Source organism: Perognathus longimembris, chromosome 1 (assembly GCF_023159225.1).
Source record: "Perognathus longimembris pacificus isolate PPM17 chromosome 1, ASM2315922v1, whole genome shotgun sequence".
Taxonomy (NCBI): domain Eukaryota; kingdom Metazoa; phylum Chordata; class Mammalia; order Rodentia; family Heteromyidae; genus Perognathus; species Perognathus longimembris.
Genome location: NC_063161.1, coordinates 16,434,252 through 16,454,786, shown reverse-complemented (window position 1 = coordinate 16,454,786; position 20,535 = coordinate 16,434,252). Strand labels below are relative to the sequence as shown.

At 36.5% G+C, this 20,535-nt stretch overlaps 1 protein-coding gene across 1 annotated transcript in view; it reads right to left on the bottom strand.

Annotated features, from left to right (window-relative positions):
- Anks1b (ankyrin repeat and sterile alpha motif domain containing 1B) overlaps positions 1-20,535 on the bottom strand; it is an 895,075-nt gene that overhangs the window by 428,645 nt on the left and 445,895 nt on the right. The gene's annotated exons all lie outside the window — the stretch shown is intronic.

Here is a 20,535-nt window from a genome sequence, read left to right as displayed (position 1 = left end):
TAAAGGGCAGGAAGATGGTGGATGAAAGACAGCTAGTGCTTTTCTGTGTCTACAGAACACTGAAACACTAGGGAGTTGTGGGTGGGGGAGAAAGGCAAGACAGGGAATCAGTAAATAGAAGGCAGTTAGAAGCCAGATGAAATCCAGAAATAACTGAGGTTTGGATTTATGAAAGGAACAATGGAGCCTAACATAGAGCACTAAGCAAAATGGTAGGGAAGGGGAAATTCCTCCCCCCTCAGCAAAGGCTGCAAGCAAAGGAAGAAAGCAAAAAACAGTGAAGTAGATAGGCACCTAAGCTATCATTCTGTAAAAGTAAAGTTGAAGGGAGCAGCGAAAGCATATTCTAGAGCAAGCATATTCTAGCTTGATTACTGGTGCATTGGAAGGAAATCTTAGAAAAGCCTTCTGGATGGAGAGAGCAGAGAAACCTGAAGAGGTGAGCATCTCTAACCCCAAAGATCTTCTCTCCCTTGGAGAATCAGTGTGGGCCCAGCACCCTGGTTGCCATGTTGTGACTTAGATTCATGCATACATATTCTGTTTGGATAGGAACTTCACTGCAAAGGGAAACCAAGGGTGAACACACTGGGGGAGCTGTAGCCTGAGTTCTGTAAGAGCGCTGTGGATGAATGCAAGCAGGGGTAATAGGACAGAGAACTGAGGGATCCGTCAGAAGCCCATGCTTAGTCCAGTCAGTGCAGAATTCTTGTTCTGACTGCTTTGTACTTCTCCAAGGGCCTGAGAATTTTGGTGGACAACACTGTTCAGGAGTGAATGATGCAAAGCTATATTTTATCTTTCTTCTCTTAAATAGTATTAGTAATTTTCTGATTTCTTCAGAAACCAGTGGAAGGTTCTCTGGGTCCCCTGGCTAAGTTGGTGGTAGTAGTTTGTGAACTCCCCCTATTATCAGGCTTGAGTATGCAAAAACACTAACAAGAATTTATCACCTAGCAGGAAAAATAGTACTAAACTCAGTTCAAAAATAGTCCTTTCTAGGACTTGGAAAAAATTATACTAAGTGAAGTGAGCCAGACCCAAAGAAACATGGACTCTATGGTCTCCCTTATTGGGAATAATTAGCACAGGTCTAGGCAAGTCACAGCAGAGGATTACAGGAGCCCAACAGCTATACCCTTATGATCACATAAGATGATGCTAAGTGAAATGAACTCCATTTTATGGAAATGATTGTTATATCACAGTTGTAACTACTTTCAACATCCCATGTGTATCTGTAGTTTCTACTATTGATGATGTTCGTGTATCACCTTCTTGTGATTGTATCTACACTATCTCTGTAATCTTATCTGAGTGTATGGGAAACAGTGTGTACTGGTATTAGAATTAGGAAATTCAAAGGGAATACCAAAATTGAGAGACAAAGGGTAAAAAAAGAGAAACAACTATAAAAGCAATACTTGCAAAACTGTTTGGTGTAAGTGAACTGAACACCTCAGGGGGGAAAGGGGGAGGGGGAAGGGGGGTATGAGGGACAAGGTAACAAACAGTACAAGAAATGTATCCAATGCCTAATGTATGAAACTGTAACCTCTCTGTACATCAGTTTTATAATAAAAACTTAAAAATTAAAAAAAAATAGTCCTTTCTAGTCTAGCTTGTTTGGACTTCAGGGAGGAAAAGGATCTGGCCTCAGAGGAAATAAACTGGAAAAAAAAATAAAAAGGCCTGAGATGAGGTGGGATGGGGAAGTCCATCCTCTTCCCTTCACCAAGAAATTCTTCCTTCTCTCATTCCTTCCCTCCCCTGTTCCTTCCTTCCTTTGTATTATTTTGTCTTTCTCTGCTCTTAACTTGGTTTGTTCTATTATTGCTTATAACTTCATCTCTTATAAGTTGCTCTTTCTTTTTCATGTTTCCTTTCCCTGTCTCCCTTCCTACTATTTATTAATATGTGTGGCTTAATAATTTCTAAATTCCTAGTTCATCACACAGTAATGGTACTTCCTTCCCTTTATAACCTTATTGAATATAGTTGATACTTTCATTTTTTAAAACTAGCTTTAAATATAGGATTTATATTTAATATTTTTATTGCTGTCCACTTTCTGTTGTCTGGGTGGAAATGGAGATTGTAATGCTAAAAGAAGGCCAACTAAAGAGAGACCCTATTAAAACTGAACACAAGCCAAAAGTGACATCTATCCTTAAAAATGGACAAAACATAATCTAGAAAAGCAAGAAATACAAAAGCTCAAGGAAGTATTGGTAGGTAGCAGATAGCCATGGTGATAAGGAGATGTAATGGGAATGAGAAATGGAGGATGAGCTCACAGTGTCTGAGACAGAACTTTCCAGCCAGCCTATATAACTTACTCAGGCCATAGAATGTCATAAGATGGTTTGAGGGTTCTTTTTCTTTGTGAGTACTCTTAAAAATTAGTGAAAGGATTCATTCTACCCTAAGGTGAATCAACAAAGAGTTCCCAAAATAATAGATCTTGAACTAGAGGTCAAATGAAATTTAGTAAAACTCTCACAATCGGAGACAGTGACTCTCTCCCATGAGATGGTTCTTCAAGGGAACTTAATGCCACCTTTGAAGTGTAAGCCCATTATGCTTCAATAAAAACTTGTGCCAGGTAAAAATAATTGTCATTCTCACCCTAGAGATGACCCATTTCCACTGTCCACATCATGTTATAGTTAAAATATTAAGAACACAAATTACAATAGAAACCTTAAAAGCCAGAAAAGCAACAAATGGCTCTATTGCAAGCCCTGAGCAAAAATAACTGCCTATCAAAACTGCTATTCTCAGTAAAGTTTCCTTTAAAATCTATGAATAAATAACTTCCATAATAAAGCATAAACCCAAGTATTTATGATCAATAAGCCAGCACCATCTACATATCTGACAAAGTAGCCTTTGGCCCCAAATAAGAAAGAGATTAAGTCATTACATATTAACAAAGGGAACAACCTATTACGAAGATATAATGACTATAAATATAGGCATTATACACTGGTGAACCTAATCTCATTAAACAAACACTATTGGTAATAAAAGGACAGATAGTTTCAGCTACAATAACAGATATAACAAGCAACTACTGGTAATAAAGGGACAGATAGGTTCAGATACAATAACATTAATTTCAATAGTTTTCTATCAGAAAGATACATCATCCAGACAGAAGTTTAACAAAGAAACTTCAGATTAAGCTTCATCATAGATCAAGAGGAAATAACAGACATCTATCAAATATTAATGTTAATAGACAGCTATAGAATTTATAATGTCCATAGAACTTATACATGTCTATTAATATTATAGACTGTGGAATGTACTCTTTTCAGTAACCCATGGAACTACCTCAAAAATAGATCACATTTCAGGCTGCAAAGGAAATGTTAAAAAATAGAGAAAAGTGAAATTACTTTTTTACTTTTTCAAATCATAATGGACTGAATTATAAATCAATAGCAAGAGAAACTATAGAAGCATGGAGATTGAGCACTGTAGTACTCAATGATCAGTGGGTTGTTGAAATCAGGAAAGAAATTTCAAATCCTTACACTAAAATGAGAATTAAAACACAATTACTAGGAACTTCAGGTTAGAGCAATGACAGTTGCAAGAAGGAAGTTGCATTAAAAAACAAGAGACAGCTCAAACAAATAACCTAATGAGTAGATAAAGAGAATTAATAAAGATCAAGTTAGATCTTAATTATATAAATCAACAAAGCAGAAAGTAAAAGAACATAAAGAATGCAGTAGATTTAATAGTTCTGGGGAGGGGTTAGTTAAAAAAAAAAGATAAACAAGATTCCTATCTCTCACCCTACATAAAAATCCATTCAATAATGGGTGAAATAGGACCTGGAAGTTTCAACCTACTAGAGGAAAACACAGAAAAAAATACTTCCAAACAGATGGTTTTCTGAATAGGACTCCAACCGCTCAGGAAATAATGGCAAGAATTGCCAAGTGAGCTTGCTCAGTAAAATTACCAGAGTGAAGACAGAACCTAGAGAATGGGATAAAAATTTGTGCCAGCTATTCATGTCTAGAATATATAGCATTCAAAAAATAAGCCCCAAAGAAAAAATAGCTCAATCAGCAAATGGTTAAATGAATTAAACAGACGGTTCTCAAAAGAAGTACAATTGCCCTTTCAAGCCACACACACACAAAAAGTGTACCAAGAGTGTTAGAGCTTTGTTTGTTTGGCATATGTATTTCTTCTTAAAGTTAAACTAACAGAATAGGAAATAAGATCAGGCATTCTCTTTCTTCTTCCTAGTTGGCGGATGACCCATAGTGCTTTGCCACATAGACAGGTGGGTACAGATGGAAGGAATGGCAAGCAAGAGCAGGAAGGAGGAATTCTGAAATAAGGTAGTTTAAAATTTTACTTTGAAAGTTGCTGAAGGCTAAAGGGATTAAGTTTGAGTTTGAGAGGAAAATTGAAGGGTCATCTCATTCTCGGAAAAGTGCAACAAATATCTTTCTAAAATAGTTTCTGTATTTCAAGATATTAAAAATATTGAAAACAAATAACAGTAGATGCTAGCAGGGATGTGGCCAAAGGAAATGCTACTACACTGTTGTGGGAATGTAAACTGTTCCAACCACTCTGGAAAGCAGATTGGAGGTTCCTCAAAAGACTAAACATAGAGTGCCCTTGTGACCCAGCAACCCTACTTCTGGGAATTTACCCAAATTATCACAAACAAGGCCACACTAAAGCTACTAGCACAACCATGCTCACTGTAGCACTGTTTACCATAGCTAAAATATGGAGATGAATGGATCAAGAAAATGTTATATACATAATAGAATTCTATGCTTTATCAGGAAGAACGATATCATCCATTTATAAGGAAATGGAAAGACTTGGAAAAAATCATAGTAAGTGAAGTGAGCCAGACCCAAAGAAATATAGGCTCCATGGTCTCCCTCATTTGTAATAATTAGTATATGTCTAATATAGTCCTAGCAGAGGATCACAATAGCTCAATAGCAATGTACATATGACCATATAAAATGATACTAATCAAAATGAACTCCAAGATATGGAAACAAGAAAAAAATTAAAGAGGGTTTCTGACCATATTCTTTATCTAGAATAATGAGAATTTTAGGGATAGTATATTATTTAACTTTTCTGTGCATGATGTCATTAGGTTACAATGTCCTCTGTGTTTTGACAAAAATGGCCATAATTGTCATGAAATGAAATTGTCATGACTGAAATTGTTTCCTATTGCTCAAGTCCTTGAGTTACAAGTTGTTACTTGCCTAAGCAAAAGAGAATTTAGTCCTCAGCTTACTAGGATTTGAATAACATCAGGACAGATGGAATCATTTTTGCCCAGTGTGGTGAATTATGACCTTCCTATCTCAATGGACAAATTGTAAATATTACTCAAAGAAAACAAGTGATAAATCTGAAATACTTGTGTGAAGATGGATTATAGTCAGTCAATCTCCTCAGGGCTCCATGTTACCATACTCTTCCCTGAATCTAGTTTTCCCTGCTGACTCCCACTGTGGCCATGGGCTTAGAATTCTCAGTGAGGCAGCAGCAATCAAGCTATAAATGTATTTGAAAGGCACTTGTGCATTTGATCTTATTGCTCTTGGAATCTTGCCGTATATGAACAAACCAGGTTGGATTAGCATATTCAGTTGTTTAAAAAAATGTCTGTTTTATTATTCTCAGGTGTGATGAAGCTATAGATCAGAAGGCCACTGTCACTGAAGAAAAATATGTACTGCTTTACCCAAAAATCCAAAAAGAGAGGTTCACCACATAGTGCAGTGGGGGATGGTGGGAGGGAACCAGGTGACAAGCTGGGGCAAACCTGAGGCAGAGGGAGTAAGGAGAGACAGGAGATAAGAGCCTTTGTTGTGGTTTCTGTGAGAAAGAACAAACAGAGCAGAGATAGGCAGGTTTGAGATGGGTCAGTGTGAATAATTTCAGCAGTTTCTGGGGCATAAAGACTGTCCCTTGCTAGTCAGTGCAGGTGAATCACAGCCTAGAATATGAAGCCTGTTAGGTGGTTAGGGGTATGAGCTCCGGATTGGAGGACTGTCTATGGAAGACATGCTTACAGATGAGGTGTTCACTGGTTCTGGCAATTAATGGCAGTCCCTCCAGGATCACCCAAGCTTCAAGCTGTCACAGTATACGAACAAAACCAAGAAATATGTCAGTGAAATCATCAACCAACCTCAGGCTGATCTCTCTCCTCACCAGGATGAAGCAGTGAGCATTGTTATGATGAGCTGAAGTAGCAGAGAGCAGAAAAAAAATAATTTGCCCAGATCCAAGAGCTAAAATTAAGGGCTATTATTTTAAGTTTGAGGTCATTTGTTATGTGTCAGTAGACAACTAATGCAATCTAATTCTGAAGTCCTAAAGAATTAATACATTCCTTAGAAGAAATTCTGGTTATGTTTATGCTTTTGCATCTGGAAAATCCTGAAGGTAAGTATACATCTCAAAGTTGTGAACACTAAATAAGGTAATACATGTGTCTTAGTTCATCTGAGCTGTTGTAACAAATGTTAGAAACTTGGTAGCCTATAAACAACAACTATTTATTTCTCAGGGTTCTAGAGGTTGTGAGGCCCAAAGATCATGACACGAGTAGATGTAGTATCAAATGAGGACTTGCTTTCTAATAATTCACAGACATCACCACCTTCACATGATTGATGGGATGAAGGAGCTGTTCGGGCTCACTCTTCCTTTTATTCTTCCCCTTCCTCCTTTTTTATTTTTATTTTTTTGCTTGTAACAGGGTTTGAATTCAGAGCCTTATTCTGCTCTCAGTTTGCTTGCTCAGCTGGAGCTCTACCACCTGAATTCTGCTGTTTGCTGGTTATTTTGGCGATGGTGTCTATTAGATTTTTCTGCCAAGGCTGGCTTTGATACATGCTCCTACAGATCTCAGCCTTCTGAAAGGTTAAGATTAGGTGTGAGCCATTTTCTTTCATAAGGGCCACTAATCACACCCAGGAGAGCCCCCTGAGGTCCCAAATCCTAACACCATCACATTGCAGGTCAGGATTTCAACATATGAATTTATGGGGATACAAACATTTGGATCATAGCAAAAAGTGAAACAGCTGAAACAGTGCCCATTGCATAGCATAACAGAACTAAAACAAATATAACAAAAATGTAAATCTAGATTACTCCATTTAAACAAAAGATGTATTAACTGATTTGTTAACCCCATAACAATTTTGTTACTCTGACAGGGTAATCCTATAGGTTTTACTCCTTGGTTTTTGTTCATGCTTTGAAAAATACACTTTGGCAAGATTTTGTGTTTGCTTACTATTTCTTTAGATGCAAAGAAGGTATGCTATATAAATTACACTACTTTCATAACTTGTCTCATTTAATTTCACACTTCTCTCTTAATAAGTGAATGCTTCATGCCAAGGTAAGGGAGTAAATTTGTGTGAATTCCAATCTGATGGTTATTCAAAGCAATATTAGCATTTCAAAGAAATGTCAAAGTACACAGTACTAAGTAGTCCAATGTCTTACCCATCTTCACCCTTAATCTTTGCCATCTAAATAAATACCCAAATAACAAGATAATTTAAAAATGTCATGTTAGGATTAGAAACAACTTATAAAAAGGTAATTTTATTATAGATCATAATTTTGTACACTGAATTTATGAAATAATCCAATAGAAATCATTTAGCAAATGAAAAAGAATATCAGCTAGGCATGGCTCTAAATTATAGTCCTAGCTATTTGGGAGGCAGAAACTGGAGAAATCGGACTAGGAAATTTGAGACCAGTCTGGGAAAAAAATTATTTATGAGACTTCATCTTGATCAATAGCTGAGTGTTTGGTGAGTGCCTTCCATTACTAGTGCCTGGGAAGCACAGATAGAAAGATGGAAGTCTAGGCATCAAGCAAGACCTACCTCAAAAAATAACCAACAAATGACTGACAGAGTGGCTTAAGTGGTAGAGTACTTCACTAGCAACTGCCAGGCCCCAAGTTCAAACATTACTACCACTCCACTCAAAATACATTTTTCTGTTTCCAGAGATTCCAATACTGATATTGGAAATAGTAGAACTGTGGGTTACTTTCACAAATATATACCCATGAATCTGTTGACAAACTTCCAGCAGTGCCAAAAGCAACATCCTGCCTCTATACAGCAAAAGAAACCTATACAGGAAAATAAAAAATGAAAGAAGTCATATAATTTTTGATGATAATCAGTTCTGTGGAGAAATGAAAGCAAAGTAATATGATGGACCTGAGCAACACACATGCTTTGGGTGATTCAGGAGTGTCTTTTGCCAGCACAAACACAGGAATGACTGGAGTTAACTGTTCCAAGTGTGGGGTAAGATTATTGTAGGCACAGAAAAAAAAGATATGAAAATCCCCCAAGGCTGTTATGAAGGATACTGTGGTTACTACAGAAATGGTGGATGATGGGTAAAATGGGTGGAGAACAAATTAGAGATGGTGGAAGAGGTAGGGTTGACATGATCTCACTAACACTTCTAAAACATCCCCTGATATTTCCCATGGCAAGAGCATCATAGTGTAAAGATTTTTATAAAAAATGAATCACTCATAGGTAAGAAAAATGAAAGAAAAAAGTGAAATAAATTTACATAGTACATTAAAAATAATAATAACAACGTAAAACCTCTTGTTTCCATATCTTGGAGTTCATTTTGCTTAGCATCATCTTTTGTTTTTTGTTTTTGCCAGTCCTGGGACTTGAACTCAGTGCCTGAGCACTGTCCCTGGCTTCTTTTTTCTCAAGGCTAGCACTCTACCACTTGAGCCACAGTGCCACTTCCAACTTTTTCTATATATGTGGTGCTGAGGAATCAAACCCAGGGCTTCATATGTACGAGGTGAGCACTTTACCACTAGGCCATTTTCCCAGCCCTTAGCATCATCTTATATGATCATATGTACATAGCTATTGAACTATTATGATCATCTGCTAGGTCTAACCTAGACATGTACTAATTATTACCCCTGAGGGAAACCATGGAATCTATGTTTCTTTGTGTCTAGATCACTTTCCTATGGTTTATCACCTGTTGTCACTTTTTTTAAAATTTTGGTACCCTGGATATTGTACGCATGTTTATCTGAAATAGGGAAGGGATGGGGAACATCAAATGGTGAGACAAAAGATAAAGAGTGAATCAATGCAACAGCGATATGTACAAGATAATATGTTGGAAATTAACTGTACAACTCGGTGAAGGGGACTGGCGGGTAAAGGAAGGTGGGAGAAAAATGAGGGGGGGTAACAAACATGACAAGAAATGTACTCACTATCTTAGTTATGTAGCTGTAACCCATCTGTACATCACTTTGACAATAAAATTAAATTTAAAAAAAAGAATCACCCCACACTCACGGGGGTGGGGGATGAGGGAGGAGGTAACAAGTTGGATAAGAAATGTATGCATTGTCTTACATATGAACTGTAACCCCTCTGTATATCACTTGGACAATAAAGAAATAAATAATTTAAAAAATATGCATGAGATAACAAAAGTAAAATGACCACATAATAACAAAGGAAAAATACCTGATTGGTCATCCTTAGCAAAGCTAAACATCAAATACCATGGCCCTAAATTGGATGGGCAAAAGCATGAGATGCTTTCTGGAAAGCAAATCAAAGCAAAAAGATTGTGTGTGTGGCTTAGGTGATTGAGTGCTTGCTTAGGAAATACAAAGCCCTAAGTTCAAACCTTACTTCTACAAAATTACTTACTTCTACAAAAAGGGCAATTTAAGTTTTAAGTAAAGGAGCTAAAACAAGAGATGGTCATCCAATTCCCTTCGGTTTTTGTTCCATGACAATTATGTCCTGATGTCATTAGATGAAAAGGAACTGTTCACACCTAAGTGGGGAGGTGGGTAGCAGAGTCTGAGCACAGCAATTGTCTTTTGGAGGCAACCCAGCACAGCATGTTGTAGTCCAACTAGGGTTGGGAGGTGTTTACCTGATGGAGTGGCCCAGATTGGAAGGTCAGAGCCCTAGTGGCCTATTATGTTTGGTATGGAGTATCAGAGTCTCATGAGGAAAAGAAAGTTTTTCACAGGTGGGAATAACTTGCTGTGAACCAGCAGTCTCAGTAGTGATGAGCAGACTCTTTACACAGAGGAAAACCTCTATCCAAATCTCTATCAGGTGAGAAAAACATGAGTGGGGAGACGGTGGTAATGGATATGGGAGAATGGAAATTTCAGAGGGGTTGAGCAAATAAGAAACTGCATTAAGACTATCAGCGTATTTTCAAAGATACGGAAAGTCTTAGAAAAAATTATGGTAAGTAAAGCAAGGCCCAGAGACACAAAGGATCCATGTTTTCCCTTATATGTGGAAGCTAGATTTAGCTTACAAACTCATACGTAAATACATTGGCTGGTATGCAAGTAACTGAAACACAATAGATTCAAGGGAGATCTGAAATAGTGTAAATCCTTAGAAAGCCAAAATCAAAGTTCAGCAAAATGAAACACCAGGAAGTGGATACTTGAAAGGGGTGGAAATACCAAGGAGAAAGGGATAGATAAATGAAGAGAGGGCAAATGGAAGTAAGAATCCAACGTATATTTACAATATTAAGAAGAGTAAGGGAAGTGTCATTGACTAAAACTTATTGTACTCATAAACTGCTTTGTTAAATGGTAATTCCTTTATACAACTACTCAAAGATAATTTTTTTTTGTCAGTCATGGGGCTTAAACTCAGGGTCTGAGCATTGTCCCTGAACTCTTCTGCTCAAAGCTAGTGTCTCTACCACTTTGAGCTAGAGTTCTATTTCTGGTTTTCGAGTGGTTAATTGGAGCTAGAAGTCTCACAGATTTTCCTGCTATGGCTGGCTTAGAATTGTGATCCTCAGATCTCAGTCTTCTGAGTAGCTAAGATTACAGGCATGAGCTATCAGCACCTGGCTAAAAAAAATTTTAAAAGACTACTGAGAACCAGTTTCCTCCCTGTCTAAGAAATTATTACAAATATAAAGAGGGGGTAAATACAGATGTGTGATGATTTGGAATGGAAAATAATTATTGTTTTCAGGATAGAAAGATATAAATATATATTTGTGTATTTACAGAAGCATATTACAGAATTATTCGTTGACAGAGCCTGAGTCACTAACATTTCAATAGTCTACATTTTGGCTTCTAATTGTATTTGCCATGAAATTAAACATGAATCCATTAAAAGAGATTGATATTAGGGAGACTATAGGACAGTCTGAGATGAGCCTTAAACATCTTATGCATGAAAGAAAAATTCTCAAACAATGGTGGTATACGTTAAAAGGACAAAGATTCTGGCTTGAGTGGCTTCTCATTGTGTGTGTGAGAGAGAGAGAGAAAGAGAGAGAAAGAGATTTTAAGGGTTTTATTAGGAATGGAAAATTTTACATATGGTCAAATTGCCTCTGCCACAAAATATTATTTATTGCAAAGAGAAAAAGAATAATCCTTCAGTGGAGAAATCTCAAGATTTCTCACTCAAATAATCTCACCCAAATAATCAAGATTTTTATCATCAATAAGAGAACACACCAGAAACATAGAGCATTTGATAGACTGCAATGGAAAAAAAATAATCATTTCTGGATTTTCCTGCCAAAGGCATATAACCCAAGTGTCTAGTTAGGTCATGAAGAAACATAAGTTTGTGGGATAGTCTACCACACAACTGGCCTGTACTCTTCGGTAAAGGCCCTGAAAGTCAAGGTTAGGCAAAGGAACTGTTTCTGATAGAAGGAAACTAAAAGACATTGTGATTAAATGTAACATGTGTCCTGAAATAGAGCCTTTCATTATTAAGACTATTACTAAACTAAAGCTAACAAAACTTGAACAAGTCCTGAGAAAGAGATACTAGTAATGCATTAATATTAATTTCCTGATTTGGTTGGTTGTGTAAGAAAGTTATTGATAGCAGAAAATGCTCACTTAAGTAATGGAGTCCAGGAACTCCTGAAGTCTCCAAGTCTCCAAAAGCACAATCTTCCAAAAGTTAAACACAAAACTAATGCCAAAACAGTATCTCAGGACACAGTGGGGCTGTTCAGAGTCTAGCTGATACGTTTCCATATTGGAAATTTGAGATGTCTTTATATCTTAACTGGGGGACAATTCCTCCAGTTAGTTGGCACACTATCACTTCTTCTTCTTTTTTTTTTTTTTTTTTTTTTTTGCGCCAGTCCTGGGCCTTGGACTCAGGGCCTGAGCACTGTCCCTGGCTTCTTCCCGCTCAAGGCTAGCACTCTGCCACTTGAGCCACAGCGCTGCTTCTGGCCGTTTTCCATATATGTGGTGCTGGGGAATCGAACCTAGGGCCTCGTGTATCCGAGGCAGGCACTCTTGCCACTAGGCCATATCCCCAGCCACACTATCACTTCTTATTGAAAGAAAAAGTCTTATGTTGGACCCTAAAGAACACAGAGGGTATGAATGCCACTTATATCCTTGTACCACATTATAAAGAACCAAGAACAGGAATGCCACCTGAGCAGATATAACATCAAGGCCAACAGAGTGGCTCTAACTTGTCCCACTTCAAAGGAATGTTAGTGTAAGTTTTGGATAGGTATCACTCATTAAATCAAACGTGTTCTCTTCTAAGGTTGCTGTGAATTTTAATCATGATTAGATGTTGAGTTTATATCAAGTGTTTTCCTGCACCTGTTGGTTATGTAATTTTCAGTTTTTAATCTGTTAGTGTGAATGACATTTATACATTTAAAAATGTTAAACATTAAATATTAATGGGATAGTAACAGAAAATACCTCAGTGTGGACATAATGAACTTTAAAAATTTTCTTTTTATATCCTTGTACATTTAGTTTGCCATTGCTTTGGGATTTGGGCATCTACTTTCATCAGTGAAGTAAGTTTCCAGTTTTACCTTTCTTCTGACTGGTTACTTTTGATAGAAAAGATTCTCATCTCTTTTGAATTATTTGGGGAAAAAATCCCCAATGCTCTAGAGGAGTTTGTATAAGTTTGGAATTTCTTGTTTCTTGAAAGCTTTGATATTTAACTTTAAAACACATTCTTTGAAGGAAGACATTCAATTAGTCATTTAATAGGTGTAGGACTCTTGGGTTTTTATATCATTTCTAAGTTTTAGTTAGCTTCCCAGGGTTTTTACCATTTCTCTCATTATTATAAATCATGGGTGCAAGGTGGTTCATGTTTTTCCCTATCTTCTTAAAAAAATCATTACATCCCTTTCCATTCTTGATACAGCTTATTTATATTTTTGTTTTTTAATTATTTTACTGGAAATGCATCAATTTTAAATTTTATCAAATATTTTGTTTCTGACTTCCTAGATTTTTTATCATATTTATCTTCTGTTTCCTTTATTTCTACTCTTTAGTATTTCCTTTTTCTACTTATTTGGAAATGTGTACTTAAATTTAAAATGTTGGGAAAATATAAGAGAATCATTTAATTAACTTAATTATCTTGATTTTAGAAAACACAGTATTATTCTAAAACATTGGCACATGCTAAAATTTCCCTACAGCCAAGAAAAGATCGATTTCTATCACTGTTTCATGAAATTGATGTATTCTCTAATTGTTGGCTACAAAGCTGTATGCATCTTATCAGCTTTTTATTAAATATGCTGTTAAAGTCTTCCATTGATTAAGGACTGTTGAAATCTCCTATTTTAATGAACTTACAAAACTTCCCGTAGTTCTAGTGAACATATATACACATATGAGTTTAAATGCATATATGCTTAGTTTTCCATTTTCTGGTGAATTGAACATTGCATAATTTCATGATTCTCAATATCTTTCTTATGCCTTCAAGGTTAAAGTCTATTTTTTTTCTGGCTTCTGATATTGTCACCCCAACTTCCTCCAGGCTAGATTTCTGAGCTACAATTTCTTTTATCATATATGTGTGTGTGTGTGTGTGTGTGTGTGTGTGTGTGTGTTGCACCCCATGCGAATGTGTTTGTATACCATTAGCTATAGTCATATCTATTATAAAAAGCATAAAGCTGGATTTGGGGCTGTTTTTTACATCCTAACATTCTCCTTTAATCAGTGAATTTAGGTAATTTTTGATTGATTTTTGTGACAGTTCTAGGGCTTGAACTCAAGGCTTTGTACTTGCTTGGCTTTCTTGCTTATGGCTGCCATGGGACTACTCAAGATAGGCTTCCAGTCCAGTATTTTTCTGTTTAACTGGAGGTGGAATTTTGCAGGCCTTTCTTCTGGGCTGGCTTTAAACTGATGTTCCAGGGCTCAGTGTCTTCAGTAGATAGAATTACAGGTGTGAGCCATTGGTGACCAGAATGTTTTGATTTTTTATATATTTAAAGTTGCTTCGTGGGGCTGGGGATATGGCCTAGTGGCAAGAGTGCCTGCCTCGGATACACGAGGCCCTAGGTTCGATTCCCCAGCACCACATATACAGAAAACGGCCAGAAGCGGCGCTGTGGCTCAAGTGGCAGAGTGCTAGCCTTGAGCAAGAAGAAGCCAGGGACAGTGCTCAGGCCCTGAGTCCAAGGCCCAGGACTGGCAAAAAAATAAATAAATAAATAAAATAAAGTTGCTTCCATTTTAGTATATATATTAATATATAAACAATATCTATCTATCTATCTATCTATCTATCTATCTATCTATCTATCTCTTTTTGGTACTGGGGATCAAACCCAGGATGTTGTACTTGCTAAGCCAGCGCTTTGCCACTGAGCTATATCCCAGCTCTAGATATGTATTTTTTATAGTTCATACTCTTAAACCTCCCTTCTTGCCTTCTTCCCTTTCCTTCTTCCTCCCTTCCCTTCCCATCTGGTCCCTTCCCTTTTTTCCTTCCTTCCTTCCTTCCTTCTTTCCTTCCTTCCTTCCTTCCTTCCTTCCTTCCTTCCTTCCTTCCTTCCTTCCTTCCTTCCTTCCTTCCAACTTCCTTCATTTTTCTTCCTCCTATTTTTTTCCTCCTATGTATGGCTGTAAGTTTGTATAATTTATTTTTATTTTTTAAGTACTCAAAATTTTACCATATATTTGAGTTTAACAAATTCTAAAGCTGAACAATACTTTACCTACACCCTTCCTGAACAATTTAAATACTTTATAGCCTTATAAGTCTCCTTACCCTAGCTAATAAATATTGCTGCTATGTTTTAATTCTTCTGCCATTATAAATCAGGAGCTATTATTTTATTCAGACCATATTTTCAGATTTATATTCTTGTTTGCCACTTTATTGTTACTATTGCTTCCTTAGATTAACCAGAAATCTTCTTTTTTAAAGGAATCATTGTGATTTTCCTCTAGTACTTGCCTGGTAGTAAATATTCGCAGTTTTCAACTATAAATATCTTCATATTTTGCTGTGGTCTCTATCATACCCTTCTCATGGCTGTCATTATATCTGCTTTTCTTATGAGTCATTCATCTTTTCTCTTTGAAAATCTTCCTTTGAAAGTCTTCCATATGCCTTTCAATTTCACAATAATGTGTCTTGAAATGGATTCCTTTTAATCTATCCTTCTTGGAATATAATATATTTCCTAGACATATGAACATCTGTTTTATCAATTCAGGAAAAAGATTCAGCCACTATTGGTAAAAATTTTCTCTTCTATATTTTCTTCATTCTTTTATTCCAAATCTTTCTGAGCAGATTAATGTTTTTCATTCCATCCTTTATCTCTCTTCATATCTTCCATATTTTCTGCCTTTTTGAGCCTATAGGATACACTTTGGGTTATAGAAATGTCACCTTTTTTTTTTTTGCCACTCCTCAGGCTTGAACTCAGGGCCTAAGCACTGTACCTGAGCTTCTTTTTGCTCAAGGTTAGCACTCTACCACTTGAGCCACAGCCCCACTTTTGTCTTTTTCTGTGTATGTGGTGCTGAGGAATTGAACCCAGGGCTTCATGCATGCTAGGCAAGCACTCAACCGCTAAGCCATAGTACCAGCCCCTGGGTTATAGAAATTTAAGTAGCTTCTAATTTAATCACTTAGTTCACCAAAATGTTCTTTCTCTGTACATAATCTGTTTGTTTATTAGCCAGGTTGTTTGTTAGCCTGTTTGTTTTACAGAGTTGAGAATAATTTCAGGTGCTGTATTTTTCAGATCTACAGTGCCATATTTTTTCCAGATTTTTCTGCCATTTGTTTCTAGCTGGTTTTTTTTCACTTGTCTTCATGATTAAATAGTTTCTTAAACATTTTGTGTATATAATAGCAGTTATATATCCTGTTTCAGCAATAATATCTATATAGTTATTGGAGGCTAAGTACATGTTATTTTTGCTGATGCCTACTTATAGTGGTTTGCTTTTTTGAGTGCTCAAAAATCATTCATGTTTGGACTGGGTATGCAATTCAGTGGTAGAATGCTTGCTAGAACGCATAAAGCCCTGAATCTGATATTTAGCAATTCAGGAGAAAAATAATTGATGATTAAACCACTTATTTTAATCTATGGAAGCTTGTCAATCTAAGGGAAGGTTTCCTGCAGAGATGATTTATATTCCCTTCAGCTTCCTTGGATGGTCTTGGCTCAGTTGTTCAACATTACCATTGACACAGGGAACAGTGTCCTGAACAACAGTGCTATTATTAACATCTCACCTCATTACACTGACCCTCTAGTCGTCTATCATGTTTTTTAGAGAGCAAGGGTTGTTACAGTAGACAATGTCTCAAAGAATATATCTTATTTAGAATGATTTTGTGTCTTGCTGTAAAAAGATCTATTAGAGCCCTTAGACTGACATAATAAAATAAGCAAAATAGTGTTAATGTAAAATTGTGTATTTATAAAAATTTCATATGAAAATACAAAATTTATTAGAATCACCGAGTTTTTAATGTAACTCTTTAAAGGTAAGTCTTATCAATAGAGTACTCTACCATATAAACTTATACCTTGCAATTTGTTGTACAATTCAGCAAAATATCATTTACAGGAGGTCATTGCCAGTCATATATCTGATAATGGTTTAATAACCAGAATAAATAAGAGCTCAAAAAACCCAAAGAATTAACAACCCAAATAATAATTGAAAAAAGAAACTAAACAGACATTTCTCAGAGAAAGAATATATATATTATGAATAGAGGCTCAACATCTCTGGTCATAAAGGAAATGGAATTCAAAACAACATTGAGATTCTTTCTCACTCCAGTAAGAGTTTCCATCCTCAGAATACAAGCAGCAACAAATGCTGGTTAGGATGTTGGGGGAGGTACTTTAATATAGTGTTGGGAATGTAAGCTAGTCCAATCACTGTAAAATTAATATGAAGATTCCTCAAAAAACTATACCTAGAGTTATTCTATGATCCAGGAGTACCATTCGTATCCAAAGACTATATGTCTGGTTACAACAAAAGCACCTGGCAAACCAATGCTCACAACATAGTTCACAAGAGCCAAGCTATTGAAATAGGCCAAGATGCCCAACAATGGGTGAATGGATCAAAAGAAGTGGTATAAATACAATGGAATTTTATGCAGCCATCCGGAAGAATGAAATTGTGTCCCTATTGAGAATAGGGATGGATTTGGAAAATAACATACTGAAAGAAGTAAGCCAGGCCCAGAATGACGAAAAGGACACACATTTCCTCACATATAAAGATCTTAGATCCAAAATACAACCTCCTATATAAAATTCCACATAGAGGCATACGCTTATACACATGATTAAATTTATTGAAGTATAGCATAACCAAAAGTGAGTCCTCATGTAGTAAACATTTTGAACAATCAATAGTTTAACAAATGAGTATCAGAAACTTAGATGAGAATGTAAGATGACAATAATGAGAAGGAGGGTCGATAACTGAAAAAGGGAATGTGGAACAAGTACAGCCAGATACTAAGGTACATAATAAAGTAAGTGGGACATGTGAAGTGTATCTGCAGGAGGGAACAGACAGGATGGGGGAGGATGGAAAGGGTGACTCTGAACAGGACATACTAGACACTTAGATGGTCACATCCTTACATAACCTTGTTAATTTCAGAAAAAAATAGATTTATATATATTTCAACTTATAAATCAATAAACTATTCTACAAATTGTACAAATGAAGATAACTATACTCCAATTACGGAAACAAGTGAGGATATTTCTGTTAAAATAAGATTTCCTTACAAAGAATATTTATAGAGAACAAAAGTGAAATTCAAGGAGGTTTTAAGAAGTAGGAACTCTTTACAAATTATTACTCTATGATAGTCAATAAAATTTAAAAAGAAAATCCTGCAAAACTGTCATAGTTTTATATGTAAGTTTAATATCAACTTGATTTGACTGAAACAGAATTAATTAAACCTTTACGACAGATATAGGCTACATGCCATATGTCTCAATAGCCTTTTAAAAAATGCTAGACTTTTATCAGAAATATTAGGCAAAAATGTTATCTACTTTTTTCACCTGTTTTGTTTTGTTTCTTGCCAGTTGTAGGGCTTGAACTCAGGGCCTGAGCACTGTCCAGGGCTTCTTTTTGCTCAAGGCTAGCACTCTACCACTTGAGCCACAGCGCCACTTCTGGCCCTTTCCTATATATGTGGTGCTGAGGAATCAAACCCAGGGCTTCATGTATATGAGGTGAGCACTTTCACCACTAGGCCATATTCCAAGCCCCTACTTTTTTCACTTGTAAATTTATGTGAACATTATTATAGTTTATTTATCCTGTCTTTCTAACCATGGCACTTACGTGTTCTGGTTAACACGTTCCATTTTTACCAACCATTAAGAATTTTTTTTCTCAGCTCTTCTTCATGGTAAGACAGAAATGTGGCTCAATGAGCACACAGGCAGCTTTATAAGAATTTACATTTCCTCGATTCATCAAGATCAACATGAATTAGTTTCCTAAAGTATTTGAACTTAATTTAAGTGAATTCCAATTCCCTGCCAAAGAATTTATTTCAAACATTATAAAGGCCAAGAGTCCAGTCCAGGTAAGGGAAAATTAACATTTCCTCTGTGCCCTCTATGTTCAGGGTCAATCATCTCACTGAATGAATCATCACATCAGCCTCTGAAGTTGGTGTCATTACGATATTGGCATAATTGCTGAAGATTCACAGCTGGTGAACAGAGGAGCTGGTAGAGGTTACAAATCTGTCTGCCTTTTCTGTTATATTACAAGGCTTTGTGCCTATCATTTATCCCACAATCTTCCTATGCCATTAACACGGTGTGCCATCCGAGTTTGAAAATCATCTCCTGGGCCCCTTTCCAGGTATTAGAAGTGACCTTTGGGTATTTTTTTCTGACTGCACAATTAAGTCCAAAGATAGCTGCTCTGTGTAGATACTAAATGGCATCACATAAACACACAATAAAATTTCCTTCTATAAATAATAAGATCAATAGCTACCTTTCTGAAAATGCATTCATGTAAGACCTATTGTTTCCTGATCTTTCAGTCCCACAAGCTGCCAAACTTAGCATTTTAATACAGGAGCTGGAGGATGCTGGCCTCCTGGCAGCTCTTGGACCAGAACAGACCATGTAGTTTGGCTCTGATTTCAAACATTTATACTCTTTTCTCTTGCTCCCTTTGCTCTGTATAGGAGAGAGGCTATCAGCCAATTTCCTCACCGTTTATAGCAAATCCCAAAGCTCCCTCATTTCCAGCTGCTCAGCTGCCTGGGCAGACTGTATTACTAAATTATTGTATCTTTTTGGTAGAGTGCCTGATCTATCTTGGCATGTGTTTTGCATTGAAAGAAGCTTCTGTTGGAGTAGAGGAAGTGAGCTGCTCTCACCCTTCCCACACGCCCTTCCTGTGTTACCCTCAACCAGTAACCTCTTTGTTCCCCCCACTTTAAGCCAAGCTCCTGGGGGCAGTTTCTCATCTCTCTTCTACCCCATAGGGAGTTAGAGATTTGAAAGGGAGTTCTGTGTGAGGAGTAATTCCCATAGCCTGGAGCCAGATGAATAAATGGCCTACAGTGAATAAGTACATTTGGAACCAAGAGGTTTTGTTTTTTTTCTCACCAAAATGTATCTCTTTGTAATACTGCAGTCACTATAGCCATGTATTTTCCCAAACAGAAGAGACTGTATTGGGAGAAGAAAGGACGGCATCCCTTTATTGCAGGTTTGCTGTTTCCAAGAGTGGTAGGTTCTTCCGCTTACTTTATTTAAAAAAAACGAAAACAATTTTTATACTAGGCCAACTGGTTATGTGGAAAAAACTGTTGAAATAAAACAAACAGAAAAAGTAGATCTATCATCTTTAAATAAAATGAAAGTAATTTCACAATATTAAAAGGATACACTTGGTTTTTAATTACTCTAAAATGAATAATCTACTCATTCAGTTTTCAAGAGGCATACCTTGAATTTGGGCTCAAAGTCACTTAACTATCCTCAATTAAAGCTCTGAGAATGTAATGCATTCAAATGTTTCCTATGAGTGCTCTATTCCTGTAGGCAATGAGCGGCCTAGATTGTTTTCCCATGCATCTCAAGAGATATATCAGCTCCAAAGAGCTGGAG